Genomic DNA, 25,639 nt, shown 5'->3' with positions numbered 1-25,639 from the left:
ATTAAAGACCCAAAGGGAAAAGGGTTTAATAGAAAATTCAGGTGACTGGGGAAGCCAGCACTATCCACATAGATCCTCTCTTTTTATGTAGAAAATAAATTTTCAACTATCTAAGAAGGTGAATTTAACCTTGTCTTTTTATGCTTTGCCAAATGCAGCAAAATAAACACAGCTAATAGTCAATTCTGCAGCTTTCACCTCCCATACCTGCATTTTCCATAATAATAATGATATATGATAACAACAAAAATAACAAGTCAGCAATTAATGTCCAAAAATATGGTGCAAGGAAACAAGAAGTTCCCCAATATATTTCATTTTCTCTGTAAGCTAGACAAATAAAACCTGGGCAAATAAACACCCTCGCAGAACAATTTTATTTTTAACAATTGACAGAAATGAGTATCAACATGATGAGGTTTAGGAAAAGACATTTAGCAGCTAAATGCTAGGTTCGGCTATGCAAAGCATATTGTTTCTCAAAAGCTAATACTTCCTATAACTCAATTTTGAAGCTTGTCTGGATGTGTTCGTACACTGTTAATTTAAGCTTTCCAGATTCATCAGAAACCAGCCAAAATCCATGAGCCTGACAATTCTTTGATAGCAAAAATATGATTTCTGAAAGAAAAATATAAGGAAAACAATTTACTTCGCAGAAGATCTTGCGCTTAGGATTTTGCAGAGCAGAAAAGTGTTAGATTTTTTTTGTCTAAGAAAAGATTATTCATGCACATGCAGTCTGAATCAAAGAACACCTAAGAACAACCATTATGAAACACTGGAGTCATTTGTTTACATCCATATGATGATTCAAGAGTCCCATTACATTGTTTTGGGTGATTCCCATACCATATTCAGGAATGAGTTAAGGATGTGAAAACCAAGAATGGAATTCCATCAACCAATTACAGTGTAGATACAAAATATGCATCAAAATCCAAGATCCAAAGTTTAGACAAAATAAATGGGAAGAAAGCATAACAAGATGGACTAGAGTATAGAATAGTGTTCTTGAAGATGATAATTGTTACCTCACTGGGCTCGAACCACACATCTGGAATAATTTTATCTCCATGCATATAGTATGGCTGGAACCAAACTATAAAGTTAGAATTGCCGAAGTAATAAGAACTCCAGCATTACCAATTTAAAAAAGACCTTTGTTTTCAGAATCACTTTGGAACGAAGACCATTAGATCGATTTTCAAGCTCTTGCTTAGAAAATCCACTTCCTGTCCATTGTAACATTATTAGAAAAATGTATTAGAAAAAAGAAGAAAGAAATATAAAAGAGAATGGCATCAATATTAAAATTACTCAAATTCCGTGAAACTTTAAAAAAACAAAATCACCTATTTTACATATGTTTTGGTACCCTTCATTATCGATGTCGTAACAAGCAAGAAGAAAAGCGCCATAGACACCTAAGGGCAAGAAACATAGCATTGTGAACTAAAATAGGTTAGTACCTGAAAGTAGAATGCTTGTACCCCCCTCTTCTCAAAAACTGTGCACCAACTTATTAACAGTCACCATGAAATTTACAACAGTATGGGTTAGTAAATGCTTTTGACACCAATGCATGCCTGCTTAATTCAACTAAAATAATAGTTACCTGCACGTTTCCCACGACCATGGAAAGCAACAATAGGTACAAGATCCAGTGAGTCTCCAATACTGTAGAGTGCCCACAACAATAATAACATTCTGTTATAATTTAACATTATATGCATATGACTCATATTCCTAAACTTGGCCATGTAATCTTTCTTCAACTTTAGCCAGTTCATTGATCAGTTGGAAGGCTTATATGTAGCATCTTTGCTCAATTTTTTGATCATTACCCTCACAACTGCAAAGCAAGACAAATCAATGGCCAGAAAACAGCAACCATGTTCTCTAACTCAGCGCCAGCCTTTGCCAATTTTGCGCAAGAAATACCATATTCCAATAAAAATGAATATTACGTGGCAATTGTATAGTTATTTCATTACAAAACCATCATTCACTCCCAACAACTTAAGCCATAATGCAGAGACCTGGACAATATATAAGGCCACACCAAACCGGATACCCAACCAATATAAGATCGTGTCAACAAGATCTAAATGCAACTGGAATCATCAACATGCTAAACGTGAGTATATCCTAAAAGGTGCCTAAGTGATGCTAGTTGCCCGCTAAAAAGTGCCCAAAGCATGAGATCAAAACCTTGCCACAACAGCATCAGCAAGGAATGTTTGATTCCTCAGGATTATTCGTTGTTACAACTGTTGCAAACTTAAAAAATCCAGGGTCTTCCTCAAATGAGCCATAAAGCCTCTGCACATAACCAAAGCACAGATCCATCAATAAATGGTATTTTTCTGACACAGGCAGATTATTTGCATCCAAGCTAAATATAATTGCCAGCATATAAGCCATGTGTTAAATCAAGCATGCAAATTTAAAGCACACACACAATCGCACAGTCACACAGTATAGAGAAAATATAGAGAAGATAAGAAAATAACACAAGATTTACTTTGTTCGACTATAAGGTCTACATATACAAGTAAAACAAGAGAAAAAAGTTTCACTATGATAAAAAAAAGAGCAAGATACAATCAATCATAACTCTCAAACCCTAAGTATATAGCATTAGAACCTACCAAGTGGAAAAAGCTATTAGCAAATCATTCTCACTAAACAGCCAGGCATTGCAAATAAAACCCTTTACAGCTAGTAATTTATATTACAACACAAATAACTGAAGTTCAAACCCCAAGTTGAATTTACTCAAAACAGATTGCATTTCAAATTCTGAATAACTGCAAAAAAATATCTATTGAAAATTTTCAGGCCAACATTTAAGCATTCATTCAAGATTTTATATGAGGAAATAGAACACACCAATGCAGAAGATAACAAGAATGGATCAGGCATTGCAACTTACCACTATATTATGCTGCTCAAACAAAAAAGAAAGTAAGAATAAAGAAGGCTTCAAAATTACAGATATCAATCTGTAGATGCAATAAAATGGCGGGGAAAAAATAATAGAGAATCAAGAGAATCCCTTTTGTTCTATAGCGTGCTATTAAGGCCACAATTTGTTAATGGGACTCCTTAATAGACAAAATTGAAAAGCCCATAGGCTTGGAAGTAAGTTTTCCCTTTTCTTTAGCCTCAATAGTTTAGGTTCAAATTCCCATTCTCCAAGGAAAAAAATAGTGCAATTTTTGAAATATTTTTGAACCACTATTAACGAATTTCACTCTCCTTTTCTTTTTCTTTTTAATACTGTTAAATAAGTCCTCAATGTCCTAAACGTACACAATTGAATAATAGGGCCCGATAAAAAAAGCCCTCGAAAAGTTCAAAGACTTTAAGAAATGGGTTCTTTCAAGTCTCAAGCAAGGAATGAAGCCTGCCTTGAAATTGTAATAATAACATCAGGATATTTTCCAGTATTTCGCTCAGCATTTCGACTGTATTTCTCAACTAGACCATTCTCCAGGCAATGTATCTACATCATAACAACATTAGGAGAAATGACCAGATGCAAAATAAGAAACTAGAAGCACTGTAACTAGTTAGTATCGCCTGAGTGCATTGTTCATCATACTTGTATTCATAGGTGAAGTTCGTATTCTGAAACTTATCTGCTACCTTAGAAATATTTTTTATTGACTTTGCGAGCATGGGTCCAATTGGGACACCAAGCGTGAAGCTACATGTCTTGGAAAGATTCCATACACCATCTTTAAGAAGAGCGGGGACTATCATATTATAAACAGGAAGCACAGAGTTCACTTGTTTAACAATTTTTGCGGCCTGTTACAAACACAATAATATAATACTGAATGAAAAGCATTGTAATATAAATCGATGAACTTTCAAGTATTGACTAGACTTTCTTTCAAACACATTCCATTAATGCTCATGGGAGCTGCTTGAAATTCACAACCATCTGAGCACAAATAATTCACAACTTCCACATCTTATGCATAAAAAGCCTAAAAGATGCAAAGTGGCAACAAATTTAATAAACATCAATCTGCCAGACTAGTATCTTAACCAAATTACCCACAGCTCTGGAAAAGAAAAGGTAAATGAGGTCAATAAGCCAAGTTTTACCATACTAACTGTAAAGTTGAAAAGCTGCTTATTGTATATTGCATAACCAATATATATACAAGAGTACAACGTAGTTGGTTGGTATTGCAAGTCTATTTATATACAAGTATAGTTATAATAGAAGATGTAAATAGAGGATACACATGGCAGATATACACAATATATTAATATCAAATTAATATCTATCCTTATCACCTTATCATGCCCCTCAATTCTAACCTGCCAAAGGTAGAATTGTCAACTGTTGTCTTAAGGCAGTGAACCGTTGTCTTGGCAGCGGCTTGGTTAGCACATCGGCAAGTTGGTCTTGAGAGGAGAGATACTTGACCTGCAATTCCTTCTTTGTTACTTTGTCATGGACATAGTCGAAATCTATCTCTACATGTTTCATACGAGCATGAAAAATAGGATTGGTAGTGAGGTATGCTGCCCCCACATTGTCACACCACAGAATAGGCGTTTCATTTGTGGACATGGAGATTTCACACAGTAACGGCTAAAGCCAAGAAATTTCCGTGGTAGCTGCTCCAATGGCACGGTACTCCACTTCTATTGATGATTTTGTCATAGTATGTTGTTTATTTGAGGACCATAACACAAGATTAGAACCCAGAAAAAATGGCATACCCTGTTGTGGACTTGCAGTCATCAAGACTGGAAGCCCAATTAGCATCTGAATAAGCATGAATTTGCTGGGTAGAAGATTTTGTTATATGTAAACCATAATTTGGAGTAGCATGAAGGTAACGCAAAATTCTTTTGACCATAAACCAGTGTTGTTTTGAGGGACTGTGAACAAACTGAGACACTTTATTCACTGCAAATGATATGTCAGGTCTTGTAAAAGATAAATACTGCAATCCACCAACAATAATGCGATATAAGCTATGATCCTTAGCTGGGTCACTGCCGTGGATGCAGAGTCTATCGTTAGGAGTTGCTGGGGTTGCAATCCCATTGCATTCTTGCATGCGAGCCTTGGTCAACAAATAGGAGATGTATTTTGTTTGAGATAAGTGAATACCTATTTTAGTTGGTGTCACTTCCATGCCTAGAAAGTAGTCTAGGGAACCAAGATCTTTCAATATAAACTCCTTCTGTGAAGAGGCGACTAGACTTTGTAAATGGTGAGGGGAATTGCCAGTGAGTAATATATGTTGTGGACGCCTTTGTGGGACAGCACTACTGCAGACGTGGACATGGAACCAGCAGCACCAAGGAAACTTGATTGCAGCAGAATTCTTGGGATCCAGTATCTTTATTTCAGTTGTTATTTTTCTATGCATAAATTAGGGGATTAGCTTTAGTAACTAATTTCCTTGATATTAGTAATTTCCTTTATATTAGGATGATTTTATTTCCTATTTAACAGAAACTTATTTATGGAATTTCTTTATGCCATGTAAAGCCTATATAACAGGCTAAGTATTATGAAATAAAGCAAGCAAAAAATTTATCTCAATTGTTCTGTGAGGTTTAAGACTCTTTCTTAACAAGTCTTGAGGTCTTGGACTCTCTCCGACAAGTCCTGCTTTTCTTTTCTGTCATCATAGGTCCATCAAGAGGGAGAAATCGCAACAAAGGGAAGGCTACAAGTTTTGGAGAAGACTTCGTAGTTCATCGTCCCGTGACTCGATCCCTGATTCGTGAACATAACAAATTGGTATCAGAGCCTGACATGGGGGATTCCAATGAACTGCGAGCTCTTATCCGCGAGATGTCAGAACAGAATGCAGTGAGAGTTGCCTAGGTGGAGGCGCAGGTTCAAGATCTAACTCGGCAATTGAGAGAATTCATGTCTGTCATGGGCGGGACCAATGGAAGGGGAACGGACACTGGAATCAGTGGCAGCTCTTCACGTCTGAATATTGCTACCGGGCCAGAAGAAAGACTAGAGCTGCGATAGACTGGAGGCATGGTGCCGAGGTATGCCAAGCAAGAATTTCCAACATATGATGGTTCTTATGATCCCCTCATTTGGCTCCATCGTTGTGAGAAATTTTTTCTTAATCAGAAGACGCCAGAAACAGAGAAGGTCAGTCTCGCAGCTTTTCATATGACTGGGGAGGCGCAATTATGGATTTACAAGTTGGAACAGGAGGAAGCAGACCTGGTTTGGTATTCTTTTAAAGAATACTGCAATCTAAGGCTCAGGCCATTACTGAGAGGTAATCCTCTCGGGGAACTGATCAACTTGAAGCAAACAAGGATAGTGGAGGAATACGAAGCGATTTGAGCTTGCTAGCTCGTCTGGGCCAGACATGCATTAACAGGTCAATTTTTTTATTGCAGGATTATCTGAGGTGATTCGTTTGGATGTGGAGATGCAAAATCCGCCCAATTTGGGGACTGCAATGAACTTGGCGAGGGTCTTTGAGAAGAAGCAGCAATTAGCAAGTGTGAACAATAGCCTGCACAACTTCTGGAATAATTCCAGAATTACTGCACCTACTCAATCTGTAACGAAACCAACAGGTTCAAGAGGGAATAACGCACCAGCTTCTAGGGGGGAAAGTGCAACCACACCCTTCGTCAAAAAGCTATCCAGAACCGAAATGGCTGATCGGAGGGCAAACGGACTTTGTTATAATTGAGATCAGCCATACACATTTGGCCATCAATGCAAAAAGTTGTTTTGGCTTGAATTGGAAGAGGGGGCTATAACCAAGACAGAAGAAAGTGAGAATGTCGCAGTTGCAGAACCAGCCATCTCCCTGCATGCCATCATCGGCCTCCAACATTCCCGGACTATGCAATTAATAGCCAACATCAGAAATTGTTTAGTCACAGTATTAATCGATTCAGGTAGCACCCATAACTTCATCAATAAAATTGCGGCACAAAAATTGGGAGCAACCCTGGATTCTTAAAGTGCTTTACAAGTGGCAGTGGCAAATGGAGAAAAGATTCCTAGTATGGGCACGTGCAAGGAGACTATTCAAGTATCAGGTGAACACTTCCCTATCGAATTATATGTTATCCCACTAGATGGATTTGATGTGGTTTTAGGTTGTTATGGAAAGTCAATCACTATATTATTTCTTTGTATATTCTGTATTCTGTATTCCTATTTAGGATTTCTTATTTAGGATTTTTTCCTACTTAGTAGAACACAATTATAGGAATCAATTGTATATACATACCCATGTACAGATTAATTGAAATTAAGGAGAATCATCTCTTTCTACATGGTATCAGAACAGGTCATCTATCTAGGGTGACTATTCGTTCTCACCACCCAGCTTAGGAGAGACATTGGTCGCCGACTGGCTGTTTCGACTCCGATCAACATCGCTGGCGTCGCCTCAACCCCCTCATTCCACCACTGTGTGCTGTTGCCTGATTCAGTACACCATTAAATGACTTCTTAGGTTTGGCTCTCAGATCCTATTTCGGTATTTGCTTGATTTGTGATTTTGGGTTATTTTGCTACTGTAAACACTTTGGATTAGCGTTTCGGTTAGTTTTCTTTGTCTCAACAAATGGCAGACAATAAGAATATTATTTCTAATGTGATTCCGGTGATGACTAAGATCACGGAACACAAACTTAATAGTTCGAATTATCTGGAGTGGAGTAAGACTGTTCGGGTCTATTTGCGTAGCATTGATAAGGATGATCACCTTACTAAAGATCCACCTACTGATGATACACGACAAACTTAGCTAAGAGAGGATGCTCGGTTGTTTTTGCAGCTTCGGAACTCGATTCACAGTGAGGTAATTAGTTTAATTAATCACTGTGAATTTGTTAAGGAATTGATTGATTACTTAGATTTTTTGTATTCTACTAAAAGGAATATTTCACGTATTTATGATATTTGTAAGGCATTCTACCATGCTGAGAAAGAGGATAAGTCTCTCACGGCTTATTTTATGGATTTTAAACGGGTATATAAGGAACTTAATGTATTGTTGTCTTTTAGTCCTGATGTGAAAGTTTAGCAGGCCCAACGGGAGCAACTGGCTGTTATGAGTTTTCTTGCAGGCCTTCCTTCACAGTATGAGACTGCTAAATCTCAGATTCTCTCCAGTTCTGAGATTTTCTCTTTGCATGAAATGTTCACATGGGTCCTTCGTACAGAAAGTACCCAATCTTCACAACCTGCCAGTAGTGCTCTTATTAGCCGCAATCCAAATGGACAACAAGGTAATAGAAGAGGAAGTAGAGGAGGAATTACAGGCAACAGAAGTAATTAGCGTAATGGAGAGGCTAGTTCTAATCAGGACTCAAGAGGAGTCATTTGTTATTATTGCCATGAGCCTGGCCATACAAAATATAATTGTCCGCAACTTCAGAGGAAAAATCAGCGATCACAGATGGCAAATATGGCAGCAGAGGATTCTACAGTATCTTCCTCTGAGAAAACTATTTTGATATCTGCAGAGGATTTTGCACAGTTTTCCCAGTATCAGGCATCTCTAAAGCCTACCAGTTCTCCTGTCACTGCGATCGCTGAGTCAGGTAAATCCACTACATGCCTTGTGTCTTCCTCATCCAAATGGGTTATTGATTCTGGTGCGACAGATCACATGACAGGTAATTCTAGTCTTTTATCTGCTTTTCAGTCTAATCTCACTTCCTCTACTGTTACTTTAGCTGATGGTTCTACTTCTTGTGTCATGGGTTCTGGAACTGCGAACCCGACTTCGTCAATTTCTTTGTCATCTGTTTTGTATCTACCAAAATTCTCTTTTAATCTACTTTCTATTAGTAAACTTACTCGTACCTTAAATTGCTATGTTTCCTTTTTTCCTGACCGGTGTTTGTTTCAGGATCTTACGACGAAGCAGATTATTGGTAGAGGACGTGAGTCAGGTGATCTCTACATTCTGAAAAATCATGTACCGCGGTCGCTTGTTTGCTCCAGTACCTTAACACCTCTTGAATCTCATTGCAGATTGGGCCATCATTCTTTGTCTACCATGAAGAAGCTGTGTCCTCAGTTTCAGTCTTTATCAGTACTAGAATGTGAGTCGTGTCAGTTTGCAAAACATCATCGTTTACCTTCTGTATCTAGAGTCAATAAACGGGCTTCATCCCCTTTTGAGTTAGTTCATTCTGATGTTTGGGGTCCTTGTTCTGTTACTTCTAAAATTGGATTTCGTTATTTTGTTACTTTTGTTGATGATTACTCTCGTGTTACCTGGTTATATTTAATGAAGAATCATTCTGAGTTGTTTTCTATCTTTTGTGCATTTTATAATGAAATCAAAGCTCAATTTAATATTTCTGTGCGCATATTAAGAAGTGACAATGCCAAAGAATACTTTTCAGCACAATTTCAGTCTTATATGACACAAAATGGCATTCTTCATCAGTCTTCCTGTGTGGACACCCCATCCCAAAATGGCGTGGCTGAAAGAAAAAATCGGCATCTTCTTGAGGTAACTCGTGCTCTTCTTTTTCATATGAAAGTTCCTAAACACTTTTGGCCGGATGCAGTTTCTACGGCATATTTTTTGATCAATCGTATGCCCTCTTCTGTCCTTAATGGGGATATTCCTTATACTGCTTTGTTTCCTACAAAATCTTTGTTCCCTGTTGAACCCTGTATTTTTAGTTGTACCTGTTTTGTATGTGATGTTCGTCCATAGATTACTAAATTGGATCCAAAGTCTCTCAAATGTGTCTTCCTTGGGTACTCCCGGCTCCAAAAAGGGTACCGCTGTTTCTCTCCTACTCTTAATCGTTATCTTGTTTCTGTAGATGTCACATTTTTTGAGTCCACTCCATTTTTTCCTCCATCATCTGTGTATGAGAGTCAGGGGGAGGAGGATGATCTCTTAATATATACTGTCCAACCAATGTCTAGTTCTCTCCCACAGCCTGATCCTTCTGTCTCTAGACCTACTCGACCTCCCGTTGTTCATGTTTATTCCAGGAGATTGGAGATTCCTGACTCAGATCCTCCACCAGCTACTTCGTTGGGAGATCCTGTACCTCATACTGATCATGATTCTGATCTAGACTTACCTATTACTCTTCGTAAAGGTAAACGTTCATGTACTTACCCTATTTCTTCTTTTGTTTCTTATAATCAATTGTCTTCTTGTTCTCGGTGTTTTGTTACTTCTTTAGACTCTGTTTCTATCCCTAATACTGTTGGTGAGGCACTGTCTCATCCTGGCTGGTGTGCTGCTATGAAAGAGGAAATGGAGGCTTTAGATGCTAATGGTACATGGGAACTGTTGCCTTTGCCCACTGGTAAGAAAGTTATTGGCTGCAAATGGGTATTTACAGTAAAGGTAAATCCTGATGGTACTGTGGCTAGGTTAAAAGCACGCATTGTAGCAAAAGGATATGCTCAAACATATGGGGTTGACTACTCTGAAACTTTTTCTCCTGTAGCTAAACTTACTTCTGTTCACTTGTTTATCTCTTTAGCAGCTACATATGATTGGCCCCTGTACCAATTGGATATCAAGAATGCTTTCCTTCATGGTGATCTTCAGGAGGAGGTATATATGGAGCAACTACCTAGGCTTGTTGCTCAGGGGGAGTTGGGTAAAGTTTGTAGGCTTCGAAAGTCTCTTTACGGCTTGAAACAAAGTCCTAGGGCCTGGTTTGGGAGATTCAGTGAAGCAGTACAGGAATTTGGTATGCAAAAGAATAAGTGTGATCACTCAGTATTTTATAGGCAATCTGAGGCTGGTCTAATTCTCCTGGTAGTCCATGTGGGTGACATTGTCATCACTAGGAGTGACTCTGCAGGTATTTCATCTCTTAAAACCTTCCTCCAAATCCAGTTTCAGACCAAAGACTTGGGATTGTTAAAGTATTTCTTAGGTATTGAAGTTATGAGAAGTAAGAAGGGTATTTTCTTGTCTCAAAGAAAATATGCCCTCGATTTATTGACAGAGATAGGAAAATTAGGTGCTAAGCCTTGTAGTGCACTAATGACTCCAAATTTACAACTGTTAGCAGGGGATAATGAGTTGTTTGAAGATCCAGAGAGATACAGGAGATTGGTAGGAAAATTAAACTACCTTACAGTCACTCGTCCTGACATTACTTATGCCGTTAGTGTGGTAAGTCAGTTTATGTCTTCCCCAACTGTTGCTCATTGGGAAGCCTTGGGACAAATCTTGTGTTATCTGAAGGGCGCTTTAGGAAGAGGTTTGTTATATGGTAATCATGGGCATTTGAATGTTGAATGTTTTTCAGATGCCGACTGGGCTGGATCTAAGGTTGACAGGAGGTCAACTACTGGATATTGCGTTTTTGTTGGAGGAAATTTGGTGTCTTGGAGAAGCAAGAAGCAGAGTATAGTTTCTCGATCTAGTGCTGAATCCGAATACAGAGCCATGGCACAATTAGTATGTGAGGTAATGTGGATACTTCAATTACTAGATGAGACAGGTTTTAAGACCTCCCTGCCTGCAAAATTGTGGTGTGATAATCAAGCTGCTCTCCATATTACTTCTAATCCGGTGTTTCATGAGCGGACCAAATATATTGAGATTGATTATCACTTTGTTCGTGAAAAGATTCAATAACAGATCATCTCAACAGGACACATCAAAACTGGAGAGCAGTTAGGAGATATTTTTACAAAAGCTCTGAATGGAGCTAGGATTGACTACATTTGTAACAAGTTGGGCATGATTAACATCTATGCACCAACTTGAGGGGGAGTGTTATGGAAAGTCAATCACTATATTATTTCTTTGTATATTCTGTATTCTGTATTCCTATTTAGGATTTCTTATTTAGGTTTTCTTCCTAATTAGTAGAACACAATTATAGGAATCAATTGTATATATATACCCATGTATAGATTAATTGAAATTAAGGAGAATCATCTCTTTCTACATAGGTGTACGATGGCTAATGACATTGGGCCCTATCTAGTGGAATTTTTCAACTTTCACTATGTGTTTCGAATTGGGAAATAGACAGGTCACCTTGTAGGGGCTCCAACCTGAACATAAACCAAGACTAAAACTTCTTAATGAACAGCAAGCAGAAGGATTGGAGGGAATTCTTGAAAAAATAGCTGATTTGTTTCAAGAACCCAAGGGGCTGCCTCCCATTCGTTCATGTGATCACCGTATATTCTTATTTCCGGGTTCAGCACCTGTGGTAGTCCGGCCTTACAGATATCTTCATTTTCAGAAAGAAGAAATTGAGAAGTAGTGTGAGGAAATGCTTAGCCAAGGAATCATCCGCCCTAGTCATTCCCCTTACTCATCACCAGTTTTGCTTGTTAAAAAATGGGAGGAAACATAGCATTTCTGTGTCGACTACCGGGAGCTTAATACTAAAACAATTAAAGATAAGTTTCCGATTCTAGTAGTGGATGAGTTATTGGATGAACTCCATGGTGCTCGGTACTTCACAAAATTAGATTTGAAATTGAGATATTTCCAGGTCCGTATGGCGGCTGAAGATGTAGAGAAAACAGCCTTTCGCACTCATCATGGGCACTTTGAATTTCTGGTTATGTCGTTCGGCCTCACCAATGCTCCATCCACCTTCCAAGCATTAATGAATGAGGTATTTCAGCCTTACTTACGCAAGTTCGTTCTGATTTTCTTTGATGATATTTTGATTTACAGCAAAACGTGGGAAGACCATTTGCAACATGTCCGTATAGTGTTTCAGTTACTTCGCTCTCACCAGTTATTCCTCAAAAGATCCAAATGTTCCTTTGGTGAAGAGCAAGTGGCCTATCTTGGTCATGTCATTAGTGCCGCTGGTGTTGCAGTTGACACTTCCAAGATTTCAGCCATCCTGGACTGGCCACCACCTATTTCTATTAAGGCACTGAGAGGGTTTCTTGGGCTAGCAGGATATTATCGAAAATTTATTTGTAATTATGGACAGCTCGCTAACCCATTGACAAGTTTGTTAAAAAAGAATAGCTTTCACTGGACTGCTAAGGGTGCCACTTCCTTTTATGCACTTAAAACTGCATTGTCGCAAGCCCCTGTTCTTCAACTCCCTAATTTTGATGATGAGTTTATAGTTGAATATGATGCCTCGGGTGTAGGAATTGGTGCAATTCTTCAACAGAGCAGCCACCCATTGCTTTTTTCAGTGGCAAATTGGCTGACCGACACCATAAACTGGCTGCATATGAGCGAGAATTAATTGGTTTGGCCAAAGCGGTGGTTCATTGGTGCCCTTATTTGTGGGGAAGGCAGTTTCTTATCCGAATTGATCATTATAGCTTGAAATATTTGCTTGAGCAACGGCTTACTACCTCGCCACAGCAGCACTGGCTCAACAAATTACTTGGTTTTGATTTTAGACATAGTTATCAAAGGCTCAAGACGTACCAAGGCGCTAAGGTGTCTTGGAGCCTAGGCGCAAGGAGCAAGGCTCAGGCGCACGCCCGAGCGAGCCAAGGCGCAAAAATAAAAAAAAAAATTAAAAATTAAAAAAATTATAATTATGCTATCACACATCAAGTAACATAAAACTACATAATGATAACTAACAAATATACAAGTAATAATAAGTTTATAATCCAAAAGAGGTAAAAATAAACTACTAAAAGTTAAAAACACTAATAAACTACTAAAAGTTAAAGTTTAATAAACTAGTAAACTACTAAATGTTCAATCCACATCAATAGAAATATCAAAATCCTCTTCATCTTTTTCATCTTCTTCATCATCTGCTGGAAAAAATGGAAAATTGCAATCTTTGGAACAAAGGTAAAACACAGAGAGCATGGTATTGGCAGCCAAAAAAATGCGTAAGAAGAAAGTGCGGTGAAACAAGGCAGAACAGGCAGAAAGAGAGAGAGAGAGAGAGAGAGAGAGAGAGAGAGAGAGAGAGCATGGCAGCACAAAAAAAAAAGAAAAAAAAGATGCAGAAGAAGAAAGTGCCGTGCAAAAACAGTGTAGGAATAGTGCAGGAAAGAGAGAGTGAGAGAAAGAGAGAGCATGGTAGCTCCAAAAAAAAAAATGAAACAGAAAAAGAAAGTGCAGCACAGGAAAGGGAGAGAGAGAGCGTGGCATTGGCAGCCGAAAAAAAAAAAAAGAAACAGGAAGAAAAAAATGCAGCACAGGAAACAGGGGAAGAGAGCAGAGAAGAGAGAGAGAGGAGAAGAAGAAGAAAACAATAACAAAACGGTAAAATTAAAATATACATATCAGGTTTGTTTGATCTCTTCCTTCCCTCTTCTTCTTTTTCTTTTCCTCTTATTTTTTTCCTTTTTACTGGCTGCTGGTCTGGAGTCTGGACAAGCTTTAAAAAAAAACCCTAACTTATATATCCAACGCCTTGACTCACTGGGGCGCGCCTCGGTGCGCCTTGCGCCTTGCGCCTTGGTGCACCTCTGTGAGGTGGTGCCTTGCCTCTCCTGGGGCGCCTTGCGGCTGGGGCGTGCCTCAGGCACACCTTTGATAACAGTGATTCTAGAGTCGAGTATAAAGCTGGACAACAAAATATCGTGGCTGATGCACTATCTCGACGAGCTGAAGAACAATGCACTTTAATGGCTGTTTCGCAACCAATAATGTCATTGTTGGAAGCTATCCAAGCTGAGATTAACACCACCGACTCTCTTAGTCAGTTACGGCGCCAAGTTGAAGATGGCGAGCTCGGTTCAGAATGGTCGGTATCCAATGGTCTCATTCATTACAATCAGCGGGTTTTCCTTCCATCAACTTCTCCACTAATTCCTACTATCATTGCAGAAATACATAATAGTACCCATGAAGGCATCCAGAAAACGCTGCATCGCATTCGCAGTGAATTTTATTGGCGTGGCATGAAATCTGCTATCCGAGACTTTGTTGAATCTTGCACAATTTGTCAACAACAGAAGTCATCCAATTTGCATCCGGCTGGGTTGTTACAGCCCTTAGCCCTTCCATCTCAGATATGGTCAGATATAACAATGGATTTTGTGGAGGGTTTACCCAAGGCGAAAGCCAAGTCTGTTTTGTTCGTTGTAGTTGATCGCTTTTCTAAATTTGCCCATTTCATACCACTTTCGCATTCCTATAATTCTGTAACCGTAGCCCATGCTTTCTTTTCACATGTTTTTCGCTTACATGGATTACCCGAGTCCATTGTTAGCGACCGTGATGCTGTGTTTACCAGTAATTTTTGGCGCGAATTGTTTCGATTGAGTGGAACCAAGCTAAATTTCTCTTCTGCCAATCATCCTCAAACGGATGGGCAAACAGAGGTTGTTAATCGCACTATAGAAATGTATCTCCAGTGTTTTGTGGGTGACAAACCAACTAGTTGGGTGGATTGGCTTCCTTGGGCCTAATACTGTTACAACACTTCCTTTCATTCAGCTTTACACACTACTCCTTTCCAAGTGGTGTATGGGCGAGAACCACCAAAATTGTTGACTTATGATTCGGGCTCTTCTCGTATAGATGCAGTGGACAAAGCCCTATTAGACCGAGATTCTATTCTTGCAGACATTCGTCAACGTCTTCAGCAGGCTCAGCAACGCATGAAAACATATTATGATAAGGGTCATCGTGATGTTCAGTTTGCAGCTGGTGATTTGGTTTGGTTACATCTTCTTCCCTATAGACGTCTTTCCCTTACCAACACCCCTTATCATAAGCTCTCACCCAAGTTTTATGGTCCTTACAAGATTTTACGATGCATCGGTGAAGTTGCATATCAGTTAGAGCTTCCTCCTTCAAGCCGGATTCATGATGTCTTCCATGTTTCTCTCCTCAAACCATTTAAAGTTGACCCTCCAGTTCAGGTTCCGCTCCTTCCTCCTGTTGTCGAAGGCCAGGTGGTACCCACTCCAGCTTCTGTCCTTCACACCAGATTGAACAGAGGCACTTGGGAGATACTAATGCAATGGGCACATTTACCAACTTCAGAAGCAACTTGGGAAGACCTTGACCAATTCCGCCATGCTTATCCAAACATTGAGCCTGAGGACAAGCTCCTTTCTCAGGGGGGGAGTGATGTTGTGGACGCCTTTGTGGGACAGCACTACTGCAGACATGGACATGGAACCAGCAGCACCAAGGAAATTTGATTGCAGCAGAATTCTTGGGATCCAGTATCTTTATTTCAGTTGTTATTTTTCTATGCATAAATTAGGGGATTAGCTTTAGTAACTAATTTCCTTGATATTAGTAATTTTCTTTTTAGGATGATTTTATTTCCTATTTAACAGAAACTTATTTATGGAATTTCTTTATGCCATGTAAAGCCTATATAACAGGCTGAGTATTATGAAATAAAGCAAGCAAAAAATTTATCTCAATTGTTTTGTGAGGTTTGAGACTCTCTCTTAACGAGTCTTGAGGTCTTGGGCACTGAAAGAGTCGTATGCGTCTAAGATAAAAGTTGCAGAGATGAGAATGTTAAGGTGAATGAGTGGCCATACTAGACTAGATAAAGTCCGTAATGAGAGTATTAGAGAAAAGGTAGGAGTGGTGCCAATTGAAGATAAGTTGAGAGAAGGGAGATTGAGGTGGTTTGGTCATGTGAAACGTAGACATACGGAGGCTCCAGTTAGACAAGTAGAGCACATTAGGTTAGAGGATAGAAAGAAAAAAATGGGTAGACCTAAATTGACTTAGAAGAGAGTAGTATAACATGACCTAGAAGCATTACACATTTCTGAGGATTTAACCCAAAATCATTTAGAGTGGAGAAAGTGAATCCATATAGCCGACCCCAAATTTTTGGGATAAAGGCTTAGTTGAGTGGAGTTGAGTTGAGTTGAGTTGAGTTTTATACATGGGTACATATATACAATTGATTCCTATAATTGTGTTCTACTAATTAGGAAGAAATCCTAAATAAGAATACAGAATACAGAACATACAGAGAAATAATATAGTGATTGACTTTCCATAACACTCCCCCTCAAGTTGGAGCATAGATGTTAATCATGCCCAACTTGTTACAAATATAGTCAATCCTAGCTCCATTCAGAGCTTTTGTGAAAATATCTCCTAACTGCTCTCCAGTTTTGATGTGTCCTGTTGAGATGATCTGTTGTTGAATCTTTTCACAAACAAAGTGACAATCAATCTCAATATGTTTGGTTTGCTCATGAAACACCGGATTAGAAGCAATATGGAGAGCAGTTTGATTATCACACCACAATTTCGCAGGCAGGGAGGTCTTAAAACTTGTCTCATCTAGTAATTGAAGTATCCACATTACCTCACATACTGATTTTGCCATGGCTCTGTATTCGGATTCAGCACTAGATAGAAAAACTACACTCTGCTTCTTGTTTCTCCAAGACACCAAATTTCCTCCAACAAAAATGCAATATCCAGTAGTTGACCTCCTGTCAACCTTAGATCCAGCCTAGTCAGCATCTGAAAAACATTCAACATTCAAATGCCCATGATTACCATATAACAAACCTCTTCCTGGAGCGCCCTTCAGATAACACAAGATTTTTCCTAAGGCTTCTCAATGAGCAACAGTTGGGGAAGGCATAAACTGACTTACCACACTAACGGCATAAGCAATGTTAGGACGAATAACTGTAAGGTAGTTCAATTTTCCTACCAATCTCCTGTATCTCTCTGGATCTTCAAACAACTCACTATCCCCTGCTACAGTTGTAAATTTAGAGTCATTGGTGCACTACAAGGCTTAGCACCTAATTTTCCTATCTCTGTCAATAAATCAAGGACATATTTTCTTTGAGACAAGAAAATACCCTTCTTACTTCTCATAACTTCAATACCCAAGAAATACCTTAACAATCCCAAGTTTTTAGTCTGAAACTGGGTTTGGAGGAAGGTTTTAAGAGATGAAATACCTGCAGAGTCACTCCCAGTGATGACAATATCATCCACATAGACTACCAGGAGAATTAGACCAGCCTCAGATTGCCTATAAAATACTGAGTGATCACACTTACTCTTTTGTATACCAAATTCCTGTACTGCTTCATTGAATCTCCTAAACTAGGCCCTAGGACTTTGTTTCAAGCCGTAAAGAGACTTCCGAAGCCTACAAACTTTACCCAACTCTCCCCTGAGCAACAAACCCAGGTGGTTGCTCTATATACACCTCCTCCTGAAGATCACCGTGAAATAAAGCATTCTTGATATTCAATTGGTGCAGGGGCCAATCATATGTAGCTGCTAAAGAGATAAACAAGCGAACAAAAGTAAGTTTAGCTACAGGAGAAAAAGTGTCAGAGTAATCAACCCCATATGTCTGAGCATATTCTTTTGCTACAAGGCGTGCTTTTAACCTAACCACAGAACCATCAGGATTTACCTTTACTGTAAATATCCATTTGCAACCAATAGCTTTCTTACCAGTGGGCAAAGGCAACAGTTCCCATGTACCATTAGCATCTAAAGCCTCCATTTCCTCTTTCATAACAGCACACCAGCCAGGATGAGACAGTGCCTCACCAACAGTATTAGGGATAGGAACATAGTCTAAAGAAGTAACAAAACACCGAGAACAAGAAGACAATTGATTATAATAAACAAAAGAAGAGATAGGGTAAGTACATGAATATTTATCTTTACGAAGAGCAATGGGTAAGTCTAGATTAGAATCATGATCAGTATGAGGTACAGGATCTCCCAACGAAGTAGTTGGTGGTGGATCTGAGTCAGGAATCTCCAATCTCCTGGAATAAACATGAACAACGGGAGGTCGAGTAGGTTTAGAGACAGAAGGAACAGGCTGTGGGAGAGGACTAGATATTGGTTGGACAGTATATATTAAGAGATCATCCTCCTCCCCCTGACTCTCATACACAGATGATTGAGGAAAAAATGGAGTGGACTCAAAAAATGTGACATCTGCAGAAACAAGATAATGATTAAGAGTAGGAGAGAAACAGCGGTACCCTTTTTGCAGCCGGGAGTACCCAAGGAAGACACATTTGAGAGACTTTGGATCCAATTTAGTAACCTGTGGACGAACATCACGCACAAAACAGGTACAACAAAAAATACGGGGTTCAACAGGGAACAAAGATTTTGTAGGAAACAAAGCAGTATAAGGAATATCCCCATTAAGGACAGAAGACGGCATACGATTGATAAAAAACATGCCGTAGAAACTGCATCCGCCCAAAAGTGTTTAGGAACTTTCATCTGAAAAAGAAGAGCACGAGTTACCTCAAGAAGATGCCGATTTTTTCTTTCGGCCACGCCATTTTGGGATGGGGTATCCACACAGGAAGACTGATGAAGAATGTCATTTTGTGTCATATAAGACTGAAATTGTGCTGAAAAGTATTCTTTGGCATTGTCACTTCTTAATATGCGCACAGAAATATTAAATTGAGTTTTGATTTCATTACAAAATGCACAAAAGATAGAAAACAACTCAGAACGATTCTTCATTAAATATAACCAGGTAGCACGAGAGTAATCATCAACAAGAGTAACAAAATAACGAAATCCAGTTTTAGAAGTAATAGAACAAGGACCCAAAACATCAGAATGAACTAACTCAAAAGGGGATGAAGCCCGTTTATTGACTCTAGACACAGAAGGCAAACGATGATGTTTTGCAAACTGACACGACTCACATTCTAGTACTGATAAAGACTGAAACTAAGGACATAGCTTCTTCACAGTAGACAAAGAATGATGGCCCAATTTACAATGAGCTTCAAGAGGTGTTAAGGTACTGGAGCAAACAAGCGACTGCGGTGCATGATTTTCCAGAATATAGAGTCCACCTGACTCACGTCCTCTACTAATAATCTGCTTCGTCGTAAGATCCTGAAACAAACATTGGTCAGGAAAAAAGGAAACAGAACAATTTAAGGTACGAGTAAGTTTACTAACAGAAAGTAGATTAAAAGAGAATTTTGGTAGACACAAAATAGATGACAAAAAAATTGACGAAGTCGGGTTCGCAGTTCCAGAACCCATGACACAAGAAGTAGAACCATCAGCTAAAGTAACAGTAGAGGAGGAAGTGAGATTAGACTGAAACAGATAGAAGACTAGAATTACCTGTCATGTGATCTGTCACACCAGAATCAATAACCCATTTGGATGAGGAAGACACAAGGCATGTAGTGGATTTACCTGACTCAGCGATCGCAGTGACAGGGGAACTAGTAGGCTTTAGAGATGTCTGATACTGGGAAAACTGTACAAAATCCTCTGCAGATACCAAAATAGTTTTCTTAGAGGAAGATACTGTAGAATCCTCTGCTGCCATATTTGCCATCTGTGATCGCTGATTTTTTCCTCTGAAGTTGCGGATAATTATATTTTGTATGGCCAGGCTCATGGCAATAATAACAAATGACTCCTCTTGAGTCCTGATTATAACTTGCCTCTCCATTACGCTGATTACTTTTGTTGCCTGTAATTCCTCCTCTACTTCCTCTTCTATTACCCTGTTATCCATTTGAATTACGGCTAATAAGAGCACTACTGGCAGGCTGTGAAGATTTGGTACTCTCTGTACGAAGGACTCATGTGAACGTTTCATGAAAAGAGGAAATCTCAGAACTGAAGAGAATATGAGATTTAGCAATCTCATACTCTGAAGGAAGGCCTGCAAAAAAACTCATAACAGCCAGTTGCTCCCGTTGGGCCTGCTGAACTTTCACATCAGGATTAAAAGGCAACAGTACATTAAGTTCCTCATATACCCGTTTAAAATCCATAAAATAAGCCGTGAGAGACTTATCCTCTTTCTCAACACGGTAGAATGCCTTACAAACATCATAAATACGGGAGATATTCTCTTTACCAGAATACAGAAAATCTAAGTAATCCATCAATTCCTTAACAAATTCACAGTGATTAATTAAACTAATTACCTCACTGTGAATCGAGTTCCGAAGCTGTAAAAACAACCGAGCATCCTCCCTTAGCCAAGTTTGTCGTGTATCATCCGTAGGTGAATCTTTAGTAAGGTGATCATCCTTATCAATGCTACGCAAATAAACCCTAACAGTCTTACTCCACTCCAGGTAATTCGAGCCATTAAGTTTGTGTTCCGTGATCTTAGTCATCACTGGAATCACATCAGAAATAACATTCTTATTGTCTGCCATTTGTTGAGACAAAGAAAACTAACCGAAACACTAATCCAAAGTGCTTACAGCAGCAAAATAACCCAAAATCACAAATTAAGCAAATACCGAAATAAGATCTGAGAGCCAAACCTCAGAAGTCCTTTAATGGTATACTGGATCAGGCAACAGCACACAGTGGTGGAATGAGGGGGTTGAGGTGACGCCGGCGATGTTGATCGGAGTCGAAACGGCTAGTCGGCGGCCAAGGTCTCTCCTGAGCTGGGTGGTGAGAACAAATAGTCACCCTAGATAGATGACCTGCTCTGATACCATATAGAAAGAGATGATTCTCCTTAATTTCAATTAATCTATACATGGGTATATATATACAATTGATTCCTATAATTGTGTTCTACTAATTAGGAAGAAATCCTAAATAAGAAATCCTAAATAGGAATACAGAATACAGAATATACAGAGAAATAATATAGTGATTGACTTTCCATAACAACATCTTAAACCCATGCTTCACTAACGCAGATGCAAGGCATTTGTACCATTGTCTAGGTGCTTGACGGAGACCATACAAGGAGCGTTTCAGCTTGCAGATAAAATTTGGCTTATCTAGATCCATGAAGAGCGATGGTTGTTCCATGAAAACTTGATCATCCAACTCAACGTGTAGGAATGCATTGGAGACATCCAATTGCTTGATGTTCCAACCATATGTCACTATAAGAGATAAGATGACCCTTAGTGTTGTCAACTTGACAACTGGGGAAAAGGTCTCCATATAAAGTCAATGCCAGGGCATTGATGAAAGCCCTTTGCCACAAGTTTTGCTTTATAACAATCAATGGACCCATCCGCCTTTTGTTTTATTCGGAACACCCATTGGCACCCAATGATATTGGAAGTTTCCTGTCAAGGAACTAGCTCCCATGTTTGTGTTTGAAGCGAGGCATTCAATTCTTGTTGCATGGCTTCTCGCCATTGCTTGTCCTTCACAGCTTTAGTGTAACATGTGGGTCTTAATGGAGAGGTCATAGTAGCAGAGAATGTTTTGGGTTTTAGGTTGCAGTTTGTGACCTTGTCACCATGGGGTGGGTTTTGTATTGTTGAGAAGCATTAGGTGGATGATCTTTTAGGTCAACATCTAATGATAATCCTTCAGTTGATGGTGGGGAATGACGAGAAATACGTGGGTGGGATGTAATACGGTGAGATGGTTGATTGGACGATGTGGTGGATGGGCTTGAGCAAGTTATTCGATGGACAGGTGTTGATGGAAGGCTAGTGGGGGAAGTGTGTTGCATGGGACATGCAATTGTTGATGATTGTTGTAGTGGTGGGGGCCCAAGGATGCTAGGTGGCTCGAGTATGAATGGTGGGGGAGGTATAAATGCTGAAGGAACTTGGTGCTCCATAACATGCAAAATTAGTGCTATGGTCTGGCAAGAACTACCCTCATCACAATGGAAAGGAAACACTTGTTCATGAAAAATAACATGGCTAGTGGGGGAAGTGTGTTGCATAGGACATGCAATTGTTGATGATTGTTGTAGTGGTGGAGGCCTAAGGATGCTAGGTGGCTCGGGTATGAGTGGTGGGGGAGGTATAAATGCCGAAGGAACTTGGTGCTCCATACCATGCAAAATTAGTGCTATGGTCTGGCGAGAACTACCCTCATCACAATGGAAAGGAAACACATGTTCATGAAAAATAACATGGCATGAGACATAAAGTTTTCCGGTTGACAAATCCAAATAGTTATAACCTTTATGCAATTTACTATAGCCCAAAAATGCACATTTGATGGAACAAGCATCCAATTTATTTGCAGCATGTGGTTTTAACCATGGATAACAAAGACAGCCGAAGACACGTAGGTCATTGAAATTTGGCGTGGCGTTGAAGAAAATTTCATATGGGGTGGATGGCGTTGTGTGGGTAGAAGGGATCCTATTTATAGTGTAGATGGCAATTTCAAAAGCATGGGTCCATTATTTCTGAGGTACCGAAGCATGGTGTAATAGAGCTAAGCCAGTTTCTACTATATGCCTATGTTTGTGCTCAGCGCAACTATTTTGTTCAGGAGTATATGGATATAACACATGATGGGTTATCCCATTCTCTCATAGATAAGTGGTTAATGCTTGAAATTCCCCATCCCAATCAGCCTGGAAACTTTTAATTGGTAACGAAAAATACTTTTCAACTAAAGTTTGAAATTGAATGAACACACTCAGGACATCATATTTCTTCTTAAAAAAATAGATCCAACAATATTTACTAAAATGATCATAGAATATAACATAGAAACAAAAGCCATCAACAGATGGAATAGGAAAGGGTCCCTAAACATCAGAACAAATTAATTCAAGAGGTTTAGTAATTTTATTGCTAGATTCAGAAAAAGGAAGTTTATGTGTTTTGCTAATGCTGCATGCATTGCAAAGGACATCACAATTTTTATTCCTAACAGATAACAAATTATAATGGGAAAGAACTTTATGAAGAACTCTATTATTGGCATGACCCAATCGAGCATGCCAAGTACTCAAAGTAGCGGTGTTGGCTTGCGGTGGCGGCAAGGATTTAATTTGAAGTGGCATGGTGTAGAGACCTCCTTCACTCAAGCCTTGAAACAAAATCTGTTTCGTGTGGATATCCTTCACAACATAAAAGTCAAGAAAGAATTCAATAGATACATTATTATGCTTAGTAAAGGAATGCACATATAAGAGATTAGAACGTATAGAATGAGAGCAAAAGGTATTGTCAAGAGTAAGAGGAATATTATTGAGAGAGACTAGAGATTTACTAACATGAGAAATTGAAAGAGTATTACCATTGCCAATTATAATTTTGTCAGTGCCATAATAATTTGACTTTTGAGAAATGTTGCCTTCTTATGTTGTGAGATGGTAGTTTGCACCAGAGTCCATTGTCCAATTCTGCACTGGAGAAGCATTAGTCATGGCAAGATTGGTGCTTGGTGGATGAAAAGCATTGTTGATATTCAGTTTGGGTGATGGGCATTGTCTTGCAATATGGCCTTGGCCACAACAGTTATGACAAATTATATTAACGGTTTGTTGTGATGGTGGCGTAATGCTTGATTGCCCGATAGAACTGGTTCCATAATATTGATTGGAATGACCCCTTACACGTCCTCGTCCACGATCACGTGGATTTGAATTATGTGTAGAAATTTAGGTTGTCGGTGGTATAGCAGGTTTAGTTGCCTTGTTATCCATTTCGAGTTATTGTTCTTCACTCAATAATAAAACATAGATGTCATCAAATGTAATTGGCATATTACATGCTTCTATGGCCCTTGTAAAAGGCCTGTACTTAGGTCCCAATCCTTCTAAGATGTCACTTACTAAGGACTCTTTAGTGATGGGTGACTGTAGAGTAGCTAACAAATCAAAAATTGTCTTGGCTTTTCGCATATAAACTTCAATGGAATCAAACCATTTGGTTAAATGTTTGAGCTACTTTCGCAATTGTTGGATCTGGGTTCGTGAACCAAAAGAGTAAACATTGGCAAGCTTTTGCCATACTTCCTTTGCAAAGGCAACACCAATGATCTGTGGTAGGATGTTTTCAGAGATAGAAGCAAAGGGCCAGCTCAACACAAGTTGGTCTTGTCGAAACCAAGAGAGATAGGCTTGATTTGGCATGTTGTTTTCAAGGTTTTGTGCAGGCGGAGTTGAGTCATCAGCAACATGACTTGCTAAATTATATCCATGAAGCAGAGGAAGCAATTCTGCTTTCCATAAGATATAATTGGAGGAAGTTAACTTAATGGGCAGAAACCGAGATACGTTTGGGATGGTAGAAGAAGTAAGAAGATGTGTTTGCTGGAACAATTTGTGAATCTCTCATGACTTTCAGATGGGCGTAAGACTTGTGGCTCTGATACCATGTAGGGTTGAAAAGCTGCTCATTGTATATTGCATAACCAATATATATACAAGAGTACAACGTAGTTGGTTGGAATTGTAAGTCTATCTATATACAAGTATAGTTATAATAGAAGATGTAAACAGATAATATACATGGCAGATATACATAATATATTAATATTAGATTAATATCTATCCTTATCACCTTATCACTAACTAGAAATAAATGAGGAGCCATTTACTTTAGCATCACATAAATACCAGCTGAGAAGACATCATTGATGATCCATTTTTTCTCTGAGGGGCATAAATAACCCAATCCAGTCACCATTTCCAATTTATGAACATAGCTTCAATTGTTCTCTTACTTTTTGATCTGTTTCTCATAGTTGCTTCCTCTTTACCAGGTGCAACCCCAAACAATCCTTTCTGAGAATATTTCACTTACTGATTCTCAAAATAACAAAGACTGACTTTGCATAAATTCTAACCCTATAACAAACAAGTAGGCATGGTTTCCACTTGGGAAGATACTCTAAATAGCAAGAAATTGTATGTGAGACATTGTCATTACATTAACTGAAATAGGACCTTTAAATAAATACTAATATAAAAATTGCTGAAAAGGTAATTCAAACTTGCTTTGGAACAACCTGCCCAGACTAATCAAAAAAGA

General features: G+C 38.9%; 1 pseudogene; it reads right to left on the bottom strand.

Moving 5' to 3' along the window:
• Positions 1-25,639, bottom strand: part of LOC110657811 (DNA ligase 1-like) — a 30,113-nt pseudogene that overhangs the window by 855 nt on the left and 3,619 nt on the right.

Source organism: Hevea brasiliensis, chromosome 1 (genome assembly GCF_030052815.1).
Source record: "Hevea brasiliensis isolate MT/VB/25A 57/8 chromosome 1, ASM3005281v1, whole genome shotgun sequence".
NCBI lineage: Eukaryota > Viridiplantae > Streptophyta > Magnoliopsida > Malpighiales > Euphorbiaceae > Hevea > Hevea brasiliensis.
Note: the sequence above shows the minus strand (reverse complement) of the source record. Positions and strands in the feature narration are given on the sequence as shown.